Source organism: Carassius carassius, unplaced genomic scaffold (assembly GCF_963082965.1).
Source record: "Carassius carassius unplaced genomic scaffold, fCarCar2.1 SCAFFOLD_66, whole genome shotgun sequence".
Lineage (NCBI taxonomy): Eukaryota > Metazoa > Chordata > Actinopteri > Cypriniformes > Cyprinidae > Carassius > Carassius carassius.
The window spans coordinates 378195-394110 of record NW_026775001.1 but is presented as its reverse complement, the minus strand read 5'-3'; the positions used below and the strand labels follow the sequence as shown (position 1 = coordinate 394110).

At 41.4% G+C, this 15916-nt stretch overlaps 1 non-coding gene across 1 annotated transcript; it reads right to left on the bottom strand.

The window, feature by feature from the left end:
• Window positions 1-4611: 4611 nt before the first annotated feature.
• LOC132134110 (U1 spliceosomal RNA) lies at window positions 4612-4775 on the bottom strand. The gene has a single exon (XR_009429374.1). It is a non-coding gene; the product is annotated as a U1 spliceosomal RNA (small nuclear RNA).
• Window positions 4776-15916: the final 11141 nt, after the last annotated feature.

Genomic DNA, 15916 nt, shown 5'->3' with positions numbered 1-15916 from the left:
GGGCCCTACCTAGCATGTGGGGTTGCAAGTCTTCTAAAAGCTCATATCTTTCATTCTTTTCCGTAAAACCATATACATTAAGAACATTAAAATCCCTGTCTAAAAAGGTCAGATTTACTAAAAGTGCCCGGCCTTGCCTCACCACAGTGCTGCCCTTCACCAAGATGTTAGGATTATTAATTAAAACCGCAACTCCGTCATTTTTGTTAAAATTTGATCCGCTCCATATGGAGGCTCCTGCGGACCATAGCTCCTCCATTTTCTTGTACCTAGTTAAAAAGGGCAGAGAACACTCTTGTAATAAAAACAAATCTGACTTAAAAGATTTTAAAAGGGACAAAATACTCTGTGCTCTAATGGTGGACCTCACACTTCTTACATTGATAGTAGAGATGGTGAGGGCCATGAGCAGTAGGGTTAAAAAGGTATAAGACATTTAAAACAGAAGACAGTAAAAAGACTACAAAGATACGATTAAAATCATGTTATATCTTGTTGCATTTGCCTTTCCTTTTCCTCAGACGAGCTGGGATCAGGAGGGCAAATGCCTGTCGCTTCAGAGGCCACAGAGGAAACCTCTTGTGGCTCTTTTGGCGATGATGCTGTTAGCTTAATGTACAAAAAGGATACCTCATTGGGGGACTCTAGGGGCCACTTGCGCTCCAGATCTACCGAATCGATACTATCAAGCTTATATGCTGCCCTAGATTTTTTCTCCTCCGTTACAATCAGAGGAGACCCCGCAGGTCTTTTTTGCACCTGAGCGTTAGGGAGTGAACACTCTGTCTCACTCCCGGTAGATTCCTGCACCCCATCCGAAACTGTTACTAGTGAGGAATTGTTTTTTTCCTCACTTTCCTCTCCTTCCATGACCATTTCCTGTTCGGTTGCCTCCGCCCCTGTGGCCGACCCACTTCCTCCTTCCTGCCCAATCCCTGAGGCCGGCTGGGAATTTGAAATTCCCGCCAAAACCTCAGGGACCGCCTCCTCTTTCCTTTGTTCATTCGTTTGTTGCCCATGTGGGGCGGCCATTTTGAGCTTGTTGGCAAAACTTTTAGGGCAGTCTCTGTAGAGGTGGTTTGTTTCTCCACAAAGATTACACCGTCTGCCATTGGTACAATCATCAAACTGTGACCAATTTCTCTACACTTCCCACATACTAACTCTTGGCATGCTTCAGCGAGATGACCAAACCTGCAACCCTTCCTGCAGAGTTTGGTATGTAGCCTCTGTTCTCTCCGAGCACAATCATGGAAGGCAGATGTTTCAGGCCCTGGTAGCCCCCAGCGTCTTCCCATTGTTTAATGGGAATTCGCCAGAAGCATGTCCAAATGCCATCTTCATCTAACACTTTGACAGGCTGGCCTCGAACAGTGCAAAATCTACCCAACCAAACATAAATATCATCTCCAGTCACTGTTTCATTGAACATCCTTACAATCACAGTTTTAAGTGTGTTATCAGAAAGTTTCTCGACAGTGAACATGGAGAACTGGGCTTTAACCCTCTGGAGTCTAAGGGTATTTTTGGGGCCTGGAGAAGTTTTGTCATGCCTTGACATTTGTGCTTTTTTCAGTTTCTTATAAATATCTAAATGGGTAAAGACTAATCTCACTGTAATCAGCACAAACTGGGCTGTAATAATATGTGAAATGCATGTATGTACATGATTGTGTTTTTGAGAAAAAAAATATTATGCGTGGTTAGTGAAAAACTAAAAATGTTAAAACGCTTGAATAAGGCAAAAAAACACATAAAGAACAATGGTTCCCGGGATTTTTGAGAACTGGAGCTTGTAGCCTAGAATTTTTCTTTCTAAATGATGTGAAAATCATCTTGTTTACTCACTCACAGAAAACAATATATTGCTTAAAATTTTCTAAGACACTTTTTGTTGGTAAAAGTCAAATGCGAGTAGGCGTCAACTACCATGAATATCATTGTGATTTACACCTGAGAAGACAAAGGCCTGCATAATGAGCTGCATAATGAGCCTCTCAGTCATCTGTGCCACTGTGAGTGAGGAGTTACAAGAGAGAATGTGAGAACAAAATAAATCTATATAATTTTATGTTTGTAGTTTATTAAGAATATATTTAATTATCCCACAACATAATTTAATATCCACTTGGGGGAGCAGTTAAACAGTTTATTAGAAACAATCAAAGCTGACTTTCAAACAAATTGTTTGGCATGCTTACTCCAGTCACACAATCCTTCAGAAATCCTTTTAACAATCTTATTTTCTACAAAAAAAAAAAAAAAAAAACGTTTGTTGTTATTATTATCATCATTATTATTAATGTTGAAGAGAGCTGAGAATATTTTTCTGGGTTTTTAGGGGGAATAAATGGAAAGAAAAGCATTGTTTTTACATTTGTTACAGTTATCTATTTGTTAAATTTATATTATTTACATCAAGCTTTCGAAGGGTATAGTGTTGTATATTGTTATTGAAACTTCATAATGTTTCACTTGATTATATATTTAGTCAGGAATTATAGTTCGGAAAAAGTCTAACTAGTAAAACGTTTACACGTTATGTGAAAACTAGTACAAGTATATAAATAAATAAAAAGAGACTTACTCGTGTTTATGATCTCTGCTGAATAAAGTGCTTCATTCTTTTTTTCTGAGGAAATCCATTTCTCAAATCCTCAACCACATCACATCTTTTTGGGGTGAATTATGTGTTATTCCTATCATCGCGAAGAAAACAGTAAAATAAAAAAAACTTGAACAGTCTGGCTGCTTTTTCTTCTGTGTGGGCGTATTCAAGCTGCGCGCTTCAGTTTGAATCTGAATAGCGCGTTCAGCGCGGGGGCGTGGTCACATTAGATATAATGAAGGGAGACATGAAAAACAGACATCGCGTTGTTTTCATATGGATTACTTTATCACAGAATATCTGTTTTCGGCGGCACTTGTTTAGTTTAAAAATAGACATGTCAAGCTTTCTATAGATATCTCTCTCATGTATTTTCGTTGAGTATTCACGGAGTTACAGTTCATTTAAATGACGTGTTTGTAAAAGAAGATCAGCGCAGACAAAGGCTGCAGACAGCGCACCTTGTTTGTTATCTTTATTTTATAAGTGCACAAAGTTTTGTTGTTATTATGTATGTATCCAAAAAAAAGTAGACCCTTTACAGATTCGATTGATGTATTGCTCTTATCTGTACGATTAAAACTGAAAGTGTAATTTAAGTTCTTTTCGGGGTTATCAGGAGAAAATGACTCAAAACGCGTATCCGCGTTAATCGACTTGATAGGGTTAACTGAATCAAACCTTTGCCAAAAGTCATTAAGCAGGGAAGCGGTTTGTTTAATTTGATTAAACATCAAATCCTTTGTTCAAGGGCAGAGTCATCAAACAATTCAGGTCGTCAGATCTAAAAGCTAAGGTCTTTTGGATCAGCTTGCTGGAAAAGTCCATACGGGACATTCCAAGGAGCTTCCCCTCAACCTGCCTGAATAAAAAACGCACGCTGTGGTGCTAAAAACTTAAAACAACAATAAATACAATAATAAATAACCAAATAAATAATTAAAAGACCTTACCTTAAAACTTGTTTTAACCCGAAGCAGCAGAGTTCAATGTACCTCTCGAAGTTGTGTGACTCAAGATATAAAAAGATCTCTAGTCAGGAAACCTCCAAGAGGCGATCGCAGTCTCAACCGTCCGACAAGATACGTGATCTTAGCCAAAAGGCCGAGAAGCGATGCCGCTAAGACACAGCGGGGAGGAAGCCGGACACGGCGATGCCCATCTCGGCTTTGGTAAGTCTGGGGGACCTAAAAACGCTGGGGGATGGTAGTACCCTCCCCTGTCTGCAACGTCACCGGGCCTCGTCACGCTCGGCCTGACGCTGGCACTGCAGCGACGGAAAGTACGGCATCGCTCGTAATTCCCAAACGGTTCGTCGCAGAGCCACGTGCCTTATGTCATGGGAATCCTTGGCTCGAGCCGAACCAGACGCAGGTCTCAGATTGGCTCGTCGCTCTGACAAAATTTTCGGGTATTTGGGATTTTGTCGAAAACCTTCTTTTGCAACCTAGCGCCAGGTATTTGGCCCAGTCCCACCCAAAGCAGCACAGAAAGCTTCTTTGGAGTCTGCCTGTCAATAATCATCCCAAAAAAGTGGAAATTTCCATTCACCTTGGCGAGGGGACCTCAAAACGTGCTAAGGTGGCGTGTCTGAGATGGCTCGAATGGCTATAACTCCAGGAAGGAATGAGATCCCTTCACCCAAATCGGCACACCTGTGCAGGGGCTCAGTCAGAGGCCAGGTAAAAAAAGGGCGCTGCGACAGGCCACTCGGTGGCGCTGTAAGCGACAACAAAACTAATACCAATTGAAAAAGGACAACCAAACAACATGGAGACAGCTACAGCTAGGCTGCAGTCAGTCCAATCGACTTTCAAAGTAAGGTCTGTGCTATATTCGAACTGAACCACCCACCAGGGTCCGATTTTTCAAGAGCGTAACTGACTTTGTTTCACAGGCGCACAACACATACCTCGCATGTGACAGAACTCCCCATTCTGAAACGCAAAAAAAAACGCAAAACGCAAAAAAAAACCTCTTCTGCTTTGTTTCACCAACAATTTCAGGGGAGAGCGCGAACGCAGTCCCCCACTACCATAAATTATGCAGTCGAGATTCCCGCATTTGGGGAATTCGCAGGGGTCAGCATGGCCGGAGTGCAAAGGGCAAGCCTCGCCCTGGGTGAACCGCCTTCTTGATCATGGTGTCTCCCCTGCCAGGTAAGTATGAAGGCCCAGGCGGTCAGCCAGAGGTATGATTTGCGTCTCTACCGTCCACACCAACGGTTAGCCCCCCTCCAGGAAAGGAAGGATGGGTGCCTTCCGTTACTGGCCTGGAAACTGCCAAGCTCATGGGCCGGGGCTTCCCAACGCCGGTTTTAGATGACTCTCTTTAACCAAACACACCTGATTCGGTGCATCACCTCGTCTGTGAAAGACCTCAGGTGGGTGCATCGTTCATGGAAGAGTCCAAGACCCCAGGAGGGCGCATCAGGAAAAAAGTTCGCAATACACCACAGCATGGCAGATCTCATTCCTTGTTGCAAATACAGTTGCAATTTAATGAAAAGTGAGATACGCACCACATGTGGTGCACATGTGTGCCAAAATTCAATGCTCATTTTTGTAAGGGATAAAACTTACAAAAATGGATTCCTCTGAGTGCCCTGAGTACAGTACAACTGTTTTCTCTAGGCCTCATAAAAAAATTTCTTCCGACTTCCACCCCCCTCGAGCTGCCTTTTCTAGCCAGGGAGCGTGCACCCTGGCCGGCATGGATGAGTAGGTACGAGGGGGGTGGATGGTACTATTTTTTTGCTAATATCTCCGCGAAGCGGTGGAACCCGGGGCTGAAATTCGGGGGATCCTTAGAGGGTCGAGGGGCCTACCGTATGCAACCACCCACGAGTTCCTGGGTGGTCCAGTTCCTGAGTTATAATGGTTCAAATTCCACATTTTGGGGGGCCGTAACTCGGACCCCCAGGGTCATAGGGACATGGGGCTAGTGTCGTCGGATAGAGCTCCCAAAGGTCTAATTTTGACCAGAGTTTGGTGTTGTTTCTCCTCTTTTCGAGTGAGTTATGGCCAGTCAAATTTTGGGACTTTTTGCATTTGCGGGTCCATATCTCTGGCTCCCGGGGGTCTATCGACTTGGGGGAGGTGGCTTCAGAGAGGGCCCTTTGAGGGCTATCAAGTCACCGAGTTTCAAGTTGCTAGGTCTCTTCCTTCCATTTGACTATCAAAAATGTGGGGGGCCATAAATTCGCCCCCCGGGGTGTTATGGATGGGGGGACAGCTGTGTTCGGTAGGCCTTCTGGAGGTCTTACTCCGTCCCGAGTTTGGTGCAGTTTGGCCCCGTTTTGGCCGTTTTGACCCCCGGGGTCATAGGGACATGGGGCTAGTGTCGTCGGATAGACGGCCCCCTGGTCTGACTTTTTTCTATGCATATTTCTACAGTATAATGGGATAAAACTTACAAAAATGGATTCCCTGAGTGCCCTGAGTACAGTACAAGTGTTTTCTCTAGGCCTCATAAAAAAAAAAATTCTTCCGACTTCAACCCCCCTCAAGCTGCCTTCTCTAGCCGGGGAGGGTGCACCCTGGCCGGCATGGATGAGTAGGTGCGAGGGGGGTGGATGTCATTAGTCATTAGACTAGAAAATGAATGGGAAATAGACTGGTAAGGGACCAAGGTAATTTACAGTTGATTAGAACAAAAGTGGAATGAGAAATAGACTGGTAAGTGACCAAGAAAATAGTTCCATTTGTAGTTTCTTAGACTAGAGGTGGTATGAAAAATAGACTGGTAACTGAATCAAGGAAAGAGTCATATTTGTAGTTTATCAGACTAGAAAATGAATGAGAAATAGACTGGTAGGTGACCAAGGAAATAGTACTATTTGTAGTTTATTAGACTAGAAGTTGAATGAGAAATAGACTGGTAAGTGATCCAAGGGAATAGTCCCATTTGTAGTTTATTAGACTAGAAAAAGAATGAAAAAAAAAACTGGTGAGTGAATCAAAGGAATAGTCAAATTTGTAGTTTATTAAACTAGAAGTGTAATGAGAAATAGACTGCAAATTGTGCTCTCTAATGTATTAGACTCAAAGTTGTATTAACAGACTACAAATGGGACCTAAAAAGTTATATAAGTAACCAATGCTTGGGCAGTGTCCCTTGCATTCATCCTTTTGCTATTCATCCTTTAGTGTTTTAACAAAAGTAGATATGGCTTTGGACGACTGTCCCTTGTGCTTTCGTGGCTATAATCAGCTAAGCGCAAGCTTCTCCTATCCATTGCTTCTGGGAGAGCTTCTCACGGCGGTACCGGCAGCTGAGGAAGCGGTCAAATCCCACCCCCTCTAGGCAGGTTGCACGGGCAACACATAGTCTGCTATCGGCCCTCAACAGCCCTGGGGAGGAGGAGTGCTCAGAGTCGCAGGTTGACAGACTAGATGAAGAGCCAGCCACCAGGCCTGAGGCAGAGCCAGCCACAGGACCCGAGGAGGAGGTCGCCGGGCCTTCAAAGAAGGCCCACTCCTCCGATGCACCATACCCCTTTCCGGACCACGTGCCAGCCCTAAGTGAGTATGACACTTGTCACTTTGATAACACCATACAATAACTTTCATTAATAAATCTCCTATTTGTAGATTATTAGACTAGAAGTTACCTGAGAAATAGACTGGTAAGTGAACCAAGGAAATAATCTCATTTGTTGTTCATTAGACTAGAAGTTGAATTAGAAATAGACTGGTAAGTGAACCAAGGAAATAGCCCCATTTATAGTTTGTTAGACTACAAGAGAAATGAGAAATAGACTGATAAGTGACCAAGGAAATAGTACCATTTGTAGTTTATTAGACTAGAAAATTATAGTAATATAATTATACATATACACACACATATTATGTATGTATATATATATATATATATATATATATATATATATAATTTATTATATATTTAATTAATTAATTTAATTTAATTTAATTTAATTTAATAATAATAATAATAATAATAATGTTTGTTAGTGTTTACCTCTATGTTATCGACCTGACTCACCTGGGGCCTCATTTATAAAGCGTGCGTACGCACAAAACGGGGCTGGAAACGTACGTACGCCAGTTCCCACGCAAAGGTTGTGATCTATAAAAAACAAACTTGACGGGAGAATGTGCGCACCTTTAAGCAAACTTTGAGCCGTGCGTACGCACATTCTGGAGACAAAGGGAATTGGCGACACCGATGGTGAGGTCGTGAACTGAAGTTAGATTGTAGAAAATAAATGTGAGAAGAACGATTATAAGAATGAATGACATTTAATTTTCACTCCATTTCATACGTTATATCCACATTATCATGAAGATTAAATCCAACAGTGTTATTTGTGCCGATTGTTTTAGGCTATATACATCTAGTAAAATCCAAACGTAATTCAAAATGTATTAAAAGTAAAATAAAATAATAATCAGCGCTGCCTTACAGTCACATTGTCCACAACGGGAGCACAGGAGGACATGGCGCGATACATGTGATAGCCTACAGAATAGCATGAAATACCCTTTTATTAGAGAACTGCAGAACACAGTGTAAAAAGGAAATATTTTCCTTAATGTACATAGCCTATATCATAAAATGTCAAAGTCTGCAAATACAGTCATGAAGCACAATCGCTACTCATCATCGGTCCTAACTATTACGGTGTTCATTACAAAACCGTCAAGAAGCATGTGTTCACTATAACATTTTCGTCTTAAATTTTCGCCCACAAATTAATTAAGTGATTTTGTCAAGGTGTTAACGATCAGTCTATTTGCTAGAAACATATAAATTCTCCGGTGACCCGGGTATGTAATGCTTCATGATGGCACTCCTGGCACTGTTGGAGGATTACGCTAATGGCAGAATAAGGAGAGAACGAGTTTTCAGGGACCATGATGATTTCCTGGCCCATGATGATGACTGGCTAATAAGCCGATTTAGATTCCCTAGAGCTGTGCTCTTGGATCTATGTGCTGAATTGGGTCCAGTATTAGAGAGGGCAACACGCCGGAACCATGCCATCCCAGTCCAAATACAAGTCCTCACCACTCTGGGGTTCTTGGCAACCGGCTGTTTCCAGCGGGAATTGGCAGACAGGTAAATTAATAATATAAAAAAACTAAGTAATCCTCAAATTTGTCTCTAAGACCTTTTTGTATATGAAATAATTCTATTGGAATCTATCATCTCACCCTATAGGTCTGGTATATCACAGCCGTCCCTGAGTGCCATAATATCTGTCGTTTTAAATGGTATACTTAATATGGTTAGTCGATACATCAGGTTCCCCTACACTGTGCGAGAACAGGCCGAAATTAAAACGCAATTTGCAGCAATGTCTGGTTTCCCAAATGTAATCGGCGCAATTGACTGCACTCATGTTGCTATAAGGGCACCATCTGAAAATGAATTTGCTTATGTTAATAGAAAGCATGTGCATTCTATTAATGTGCAAATCATATGTGTCTCCAACATGACCCTCACAAACATTGTGGCACGCTGGCCTGGTTCAACACATGATTCCTTTTATCTTGACACATAGCAGTGTAGGGAACAGACTAAATGCAGGCGCAGTACGTGATGGCTGGCTTCTTGGTGAGTTTAACAATATTAAAAAGTAGAAACTGTAACAATTTTGTTTTTAATATAATTATAACCTGCAGGCGACAGTGGCTACCCCCTGAGACGCTGGCTCCTCACCCCATTTTTAAACCCGCAGAGCGCAGAGGAAACTCATTATAACGAGGTCCACTCTCGTGCCCGCGCAGTTGTGGAGCGTGCCATCGGCATCCTGAAATGCAGATGGCGTGCTCTGGATGCCTCGGGTGGCAGACTTTTATACCATCCAGCAAAAGTGTGCAAGATTGTCAGGGCGTGTGGTGTTTTGCACAATATAGCACTGAGAAACGGTATTCCTCTCCCTCCTGATCTCCCTCTACCCCAGCATTACGACCCCGAGCCACAGCCCCCTGGCCGACAAGAGGGATATCAACGAGGTGCAAGAATCCGTGAGGATGTCATGCGGCGTTTGTAAAGAAAGACAAAACTCAAGGTTCATGTTTTAACTGCATCTTCTAATGATTGTGCAATTTCTTGCATCACTTCTCTCATCTGCCGTAGCTCATCTGCAACCCTGTTGACAGCGTTTATTGTCTCTCGCTGTAACTGCAGGACTGCGTCAGTGAGTACCCGACCACTTTTGGACGTGCCAGACGCAGAAGGGGCACTGCTTTGAGCCGGACGCTGTGCATCTGCATCTGAGAACCCCTCACCCTGAACCTCCTGTTCATTTACAGCTTCAGACTCCGGAAGGACTGGAGGACAAACAATTGGCAACATTTATCCATTTATCACCCCACACACTCAAATGTACAGCGTTAATGATTAAAAATCGGTTTAACCTTGCTCCTCTGTGGTTTCAGTCACGTCAGTGTCTCCCTCCTTTTCCGACACAATACCACACACGCTGACCTCCCCAATTATAGCCGCGATTTTGCTGTCCACTGATGTGAGATCAGCTGTACATGGGCCCCCACCAGTTGCAGCCACGCTCTGGCGGTGGGAGGACAGTTTTCTCTTTGCCTCCACCTTGAATGAATGAGAATCTTTATTTCACATATTTTGCATACTGTAAGCACATGTAAATAAAACTTTTTGAAAATCAATATTGCTATTTATATAGGTATATAGCCTAATAAAACACAAATGTAATATGTTGGTAAAAAAAAAATTTGTATACCTTCAGGTCGGACCATTTTTTCTTTAATTCTGCAACTGTCCGTTCTGTCCCACTGACACAATTGACGGCAGAAGCAATACTTTGCCACTCGCACTGCTTCTTTTTATTAGTGACCCCACTGCTGTGGCCACCAAATAACACAGTTTTCCGAGCCTCCACCTCCCCTACAAGTGTTTCAATCTCAGTATCTGAGAAATTACGTTTTTTTCCTCTTTTCTCACCTGTCGCCATTATTAAAATTAGGCTAACAGAAATGCACGTTTTCACTTTCTTGGATTAATTAATTGGCGGGTCGCATGCCAGTTTTCCAGGTATATATGGGATTCCACTCTCATTTACATGCTGATCAGCAATCATGAGGTGATTTGCATTGACTATTTATGGTTAAAAATGGGCGTGTACAGGGCGGGATATGAGGCTGGTTCACGTACGCACATCTGCGGGTGATCTGTGATTTATAAAGGGAACATTGCTTACAGGTGTGCGTACGCACGGTTTTATAAATCGGAATATTTTTTGGCGTACGCCATTTTTGGCTTTTGGGCGCACGTAAACTTTTAGTAAAGATCCTACGCATAGTTTTATAAATGAGACCCCTGGTCCTTCTCTTGTGCTTTCTTTTTGCAGATCAGCTCATTGAGGAGTCCAGGGCCAACTGGGAGGGCATCAACCCCACTCCGAAATTAATAAATAATGTGTCCTCAAAGATTTTTAGAATAAAAAATTTTATTTCATATATGTCAGCTGGCCAGACCAATCTGGCCAGCTTGATGTTTTTGGACAACAGGGCAAAGGTCCGGTCCTGGCTGTCTTTTTTAAAGAAATGCAACATTGCAGAGCCAACTGTGCACCATTACCTAAAAAATGTGGCACAGTTCCTCAAATATCTTAATGAGACCCCGCCGCCCACATGCCGGCTCTCCCGTGTGGCTTTCATTGGGATTAGGAGGGAAATCCAGAACTTGACCCGCCCAGTAAAGCGCAGCGTGGCAGTCCACGAGCTGGCTGTAAAACAAGCCAAGGAGGCCCGCCTGATCCCTAAAGCCACACTGCGAGCTTGCCGGGACTCTGCCAAAAAAAATATTTCTGAGATTCTGGGTAAGTTTTTGAATCCTTTCTCCTCTCATTATTTGGCGATCAATGTGATCCTTTATGCTTCTCTTTTTTTCTGTGAAGATCGTCTGAAGACTAGTCCTGAGAAAAAGGACCAATGGTCTTTTTATGGACACCTCACCACTTACTGGGCCAGCATTTATGGTCACCGTGGAGGGGTGTTCCAAAATGTAACAATTAAAGAGGTGGAGGATGCCCGTGCGACAGCTACAGAAGGCCACTTTGTCATTAATGTGAGTGGTTCTCTTTCTCTCTGTCTCTCGTTGTCCACATGGTTTTCTTTAAAATAAAACTCAGCTTATGCCACTTCTCACTGTTTCTAAAGATATCAGCCCACAAGACCAACCAGGCCTTTGGTGCAGCCGAGCTGGCCCTGGACCAGGAGGAGTATGGGTGGCTTGAGGAATTCCTTTCACTCCGGTCCAACTTGGTAGGGGGACGAGTTGCAAACTACTTCTTCTTTACCTCAAAGGCCAGCTCCTGCAAAAACTTGAACAAGTATTTTCAGGATGCGTGGGCGAGCATGGGGTTACCAGGCACACCCACATTTACTGATGTGAGGACTGCCATCGCCACCCATGTAAGCATTCCTGTACTTGTCCCGGCTTTATGAGTTTCTGGTGTGTGTTTTTCTAACTCTTTGCCTATGCTGTTCTCTCTCCAAAAAGGCAAAGAACACTCACTGCCCGGAAGATAGGCACAAAGTGGCACAGTTCATGTGCCACGACACCACCACAGCTGACAGGTTTTATGCCCTCAACCTTAATGCAAAGCAGGCAGCAGAACACCGTCGCCTCTTTGATACAGCTGTGGTGGGTGAGGAAGCTGATAGTCCAAGGCAGCAAGGTGCCAAGAGAAGAAAGACGACAAAACCCCACAAGATGCCAGCTGAGGAAAAGTCCTCATCCACCAGCCCAACGCTCTCCGACAGCCCTCCCGATGCCGAAGAAGGCCAGAAGTCTGGGAAATCTGCTTCAGTAAGTACAATTTCCCATGGATTGGTTTAACTGTTTGTGACAAGTAGACATGTTCACTAACACTTTGCCTTTCTTATTATTTCTATAAGGAAAGAAGCACATTAATGAAGATGGTCCTCAGACGCAGACTGATGGTGAAGAACTCCCCACTTAAATCACCACAGGAAATAGCGTCTAAAAAGCTGGTGCAGCAAGTAAAAAAAGAGACTGGAGAAATTAAAAAAAAAATCCCGTAAATAATTTATGTAGCTATTTAAATTGTTTGTTTTGATGTTTTTTATGATAATTGTTCTACTCCTTTTATTTCTACGATAAAAAAGTAAGGTTATCTTTTTATTTGTTTTGATAGCCTGTTCCATTTTTCTTTTTTCTTTTTTTTGTAAATAGTTATAGTTAAGGTTAATATCAGTTTGCTCTGAATCTTTCTGAACATGTTTATTTATTTATTTTATTTTTCTTATATAATGCATGTTTCCTATTATACTTTTTATATATTGTGTTTTTTTTGTACAGAACTTTGAGGCATTTTTGATTTTGACTTTACAATGTCTGCAAAACAAAAAGTTCAATAAATATTTGAAATTGAATTAAGGTGTCATTACTTTACACACACTCACACACACTCACACACACACACACACACACACAAATATATATTACATGTAATAAAAATAATTTAAACATATTTATATATTGTGTGTGTAAATAAAAAGGTATATGTAATGAATACATAATAAATATATAGTATTTCTATACATAAAATGTTTAATAAAAACATATTTTACTATATTTTGAATAACTTGAAATTAGGATGTTTTCACATAAATACACTTCTATTTCAAATGTATTCAGGCCGATCATCATAACCAGTTAAACTGATTATTAGACTAGAAGTTGAATGAGAAATAGACTGAAATAGTGAAATGTATTGTTTATTAGACTAGAAAAGGAATGAGAAATAGACTGGTAAGTGACCAAGGAAATAGTACTTTTTGTAGTTTATTAGACTAAAAGTTTTGAATAAGAAATAGACTGGCAAGGGATCAAGGAAATAGTGCCATATGTAGTTTATTAGACTATAAAATTAATGAGAAATAGACTGGCAAGTGATCCATGAAATAGTGCCATATGTTTTCACATTAATACACTTCTATTTCAAATTTATTCAGGCCGATCATCATCACCAGTTAAACTGATTATTAAACTAGAAGTTGAATGAGAAATAGACTGAAATAGTGAAATGTATTGTTTATTAGACTAGAAAAGGAATGAGAAATAGACTGGTAAGTGACCAAGGAAACAGTACTTTTTGTAGTTTATTAGACTAAAAGTTTTGAATAAGAAATAGACTGGCAAGTGATCAAGGAAATAGTGCCATATGTAGTTTATTAGACTATGAAATGAATGAGAAATAGACTGGCAAGTGATCCATGAAATAGTGCCATATGTTTTCACATTAATACACTTCTATTTCAAATGTATTCAGGCCGATCATCATAACCAGGTAAACTGATTATTAGACTAGAAGTTGAATGAGAAATAGACTGAAATAGTGAAATGTATTGTTTATTAGACTAGAAAAGGAATGAGAAATAGACTGGTAAGTGACCAAGGAAATAGTACTTTTTGTAGTTTATTAGACTAAAAGTTTGAATAAGAAATACACTGGCAAGTGATCAAGGAAATAGTGCCATATGTAGTTTATTAGACTATGAAATGAATGAGAAATAGACTGGCAAGTGATCCATGAAATAGTGCCATATGTTTTCACATTAATACACTTCTATTTCAAATGTATTCAGGCCGATCATCATAACCAGTTAAACTGATTATTAGACTAGAAGTTGAATGAGAAATAGACTGATATAGTGAAATGTATTGTTTATTAGACTAGAAAAGGAATGAGAAATAGACTGGTAAGTGACCAAGGAAATAGTACTTTTTGTAGTTTATTAGACTAAAAGTTTTGAATAAGAAATAGACTGGCAAGTGATCCATGAAATAGTGCCATATGTTTTCACATTAATACACTTCTATTTCAAACTTATTCAGGCCGATCATCATCACCAGTTAAACTGATTATTAGACTAGAAGTTGAATGAGAAATAGACTGAAATAGTGAAATGTATTGTTTATTAGACTAGAAAAGGAATGAGAAATAGACTGGTAAGTGACCAAGGAAATAGTACTTTTTGTAGTTTATTAGACTAAAAGTTTTGAATGAGAAATAGACTGGCAAGTGATCAAGGAAATAGTGCCATATGTAGTTTATTAGACTAGAAAATTAATGAGAAATAGACTGGCAAGTGATCCATGAAATAGTGCCATAGGTAGTTCATTAGACTATGAGTGGAATGAGAAATTGACTGGTCAGTGACCAAGGAAATAGTCCCATTTGAAGTTGTTTGGACTAAAAGTGGAATGAGAAATAGACTGCAAAGTGTGCACTCTTGTTTTATAAAACGTATTTTACAATACATTATGGATAAATTGGAATTAGGAAGATTTCAAATAAAGTAACTGTTAAGTGACAAATGAAATAGCCCCATGTGTAGTTCATTAGACTAGAAGTGATTTGAGAAATAGACTGACAATAAAAAATATTGCTATTTAATATACTGCAAGACTTGCAACATTTGTGGTGCAAATTAACCAAAATCCAACAGTTTTTTCTATGCATATTTCTACAGTATTATGGGATAAAACTTACAAAAATGGATTCCTCTGAGTGCCCTGAGTACAGTACAACTGTTTTCTCTAAGCCTCATAAAAAAAATTTTCTTCCGACTTCCACCCCCCTCGAGCTGCCTTCTCTAGCCGGGGAGGGTGCACCCTGGCCGGCATGGATGAGTAGGTGTGAGGGGGGTGGATGGTACTATTTTCTTGCTAATATCTCCGCGAAGCGGTGGACCCCGGGGCTGAAATTACCTACCGTATGCGACCACCCTCGAGTTCCTGGGTGGTCCGGTTCCTGAGTTATAACGGTTCAAATCCCACATTTTGGGGGGCCGTAACTCGGACGCCCGGGGTCATAGGAACATGGGGCTGGTGTCGTCGGATAGAGCTCCCAAAGGTCTAATTTTGACCAGAGTTTGGTGTTGTTTCCCTTCTTTCCGAGTGAGTTATGGCCGGTCAAATTTTGGGACTTTTTGCATTTGCGGGTCCATATCTCTGGCCCCCGGGGGTCTATCGACTTGGGGGAGGTGGCTTCAGAGAGGGCCCTTCGAGGGCTATCAAGTCACCAAGTTTCAAGTCGCTAGAACTCTTCCTTCCATTTGACTATCAAAAATGTGGGGAGCCATAACTCCGCCCCCGGGGTGTTATGGATGGGGGGGCAGCGGTGTTCGGTAGGCCTTCTGGAGTTCTTACTCTGACCCGAGTTTGGTGCAGTTTGGCCCCGTTTTGGCGGAGTTACAGCTTGGCAAAGTCTGTGACATTTTGGTTAACATTCACCACAATTTTGGATATGTCCGCAAATGTTCCGGATGTGATCCG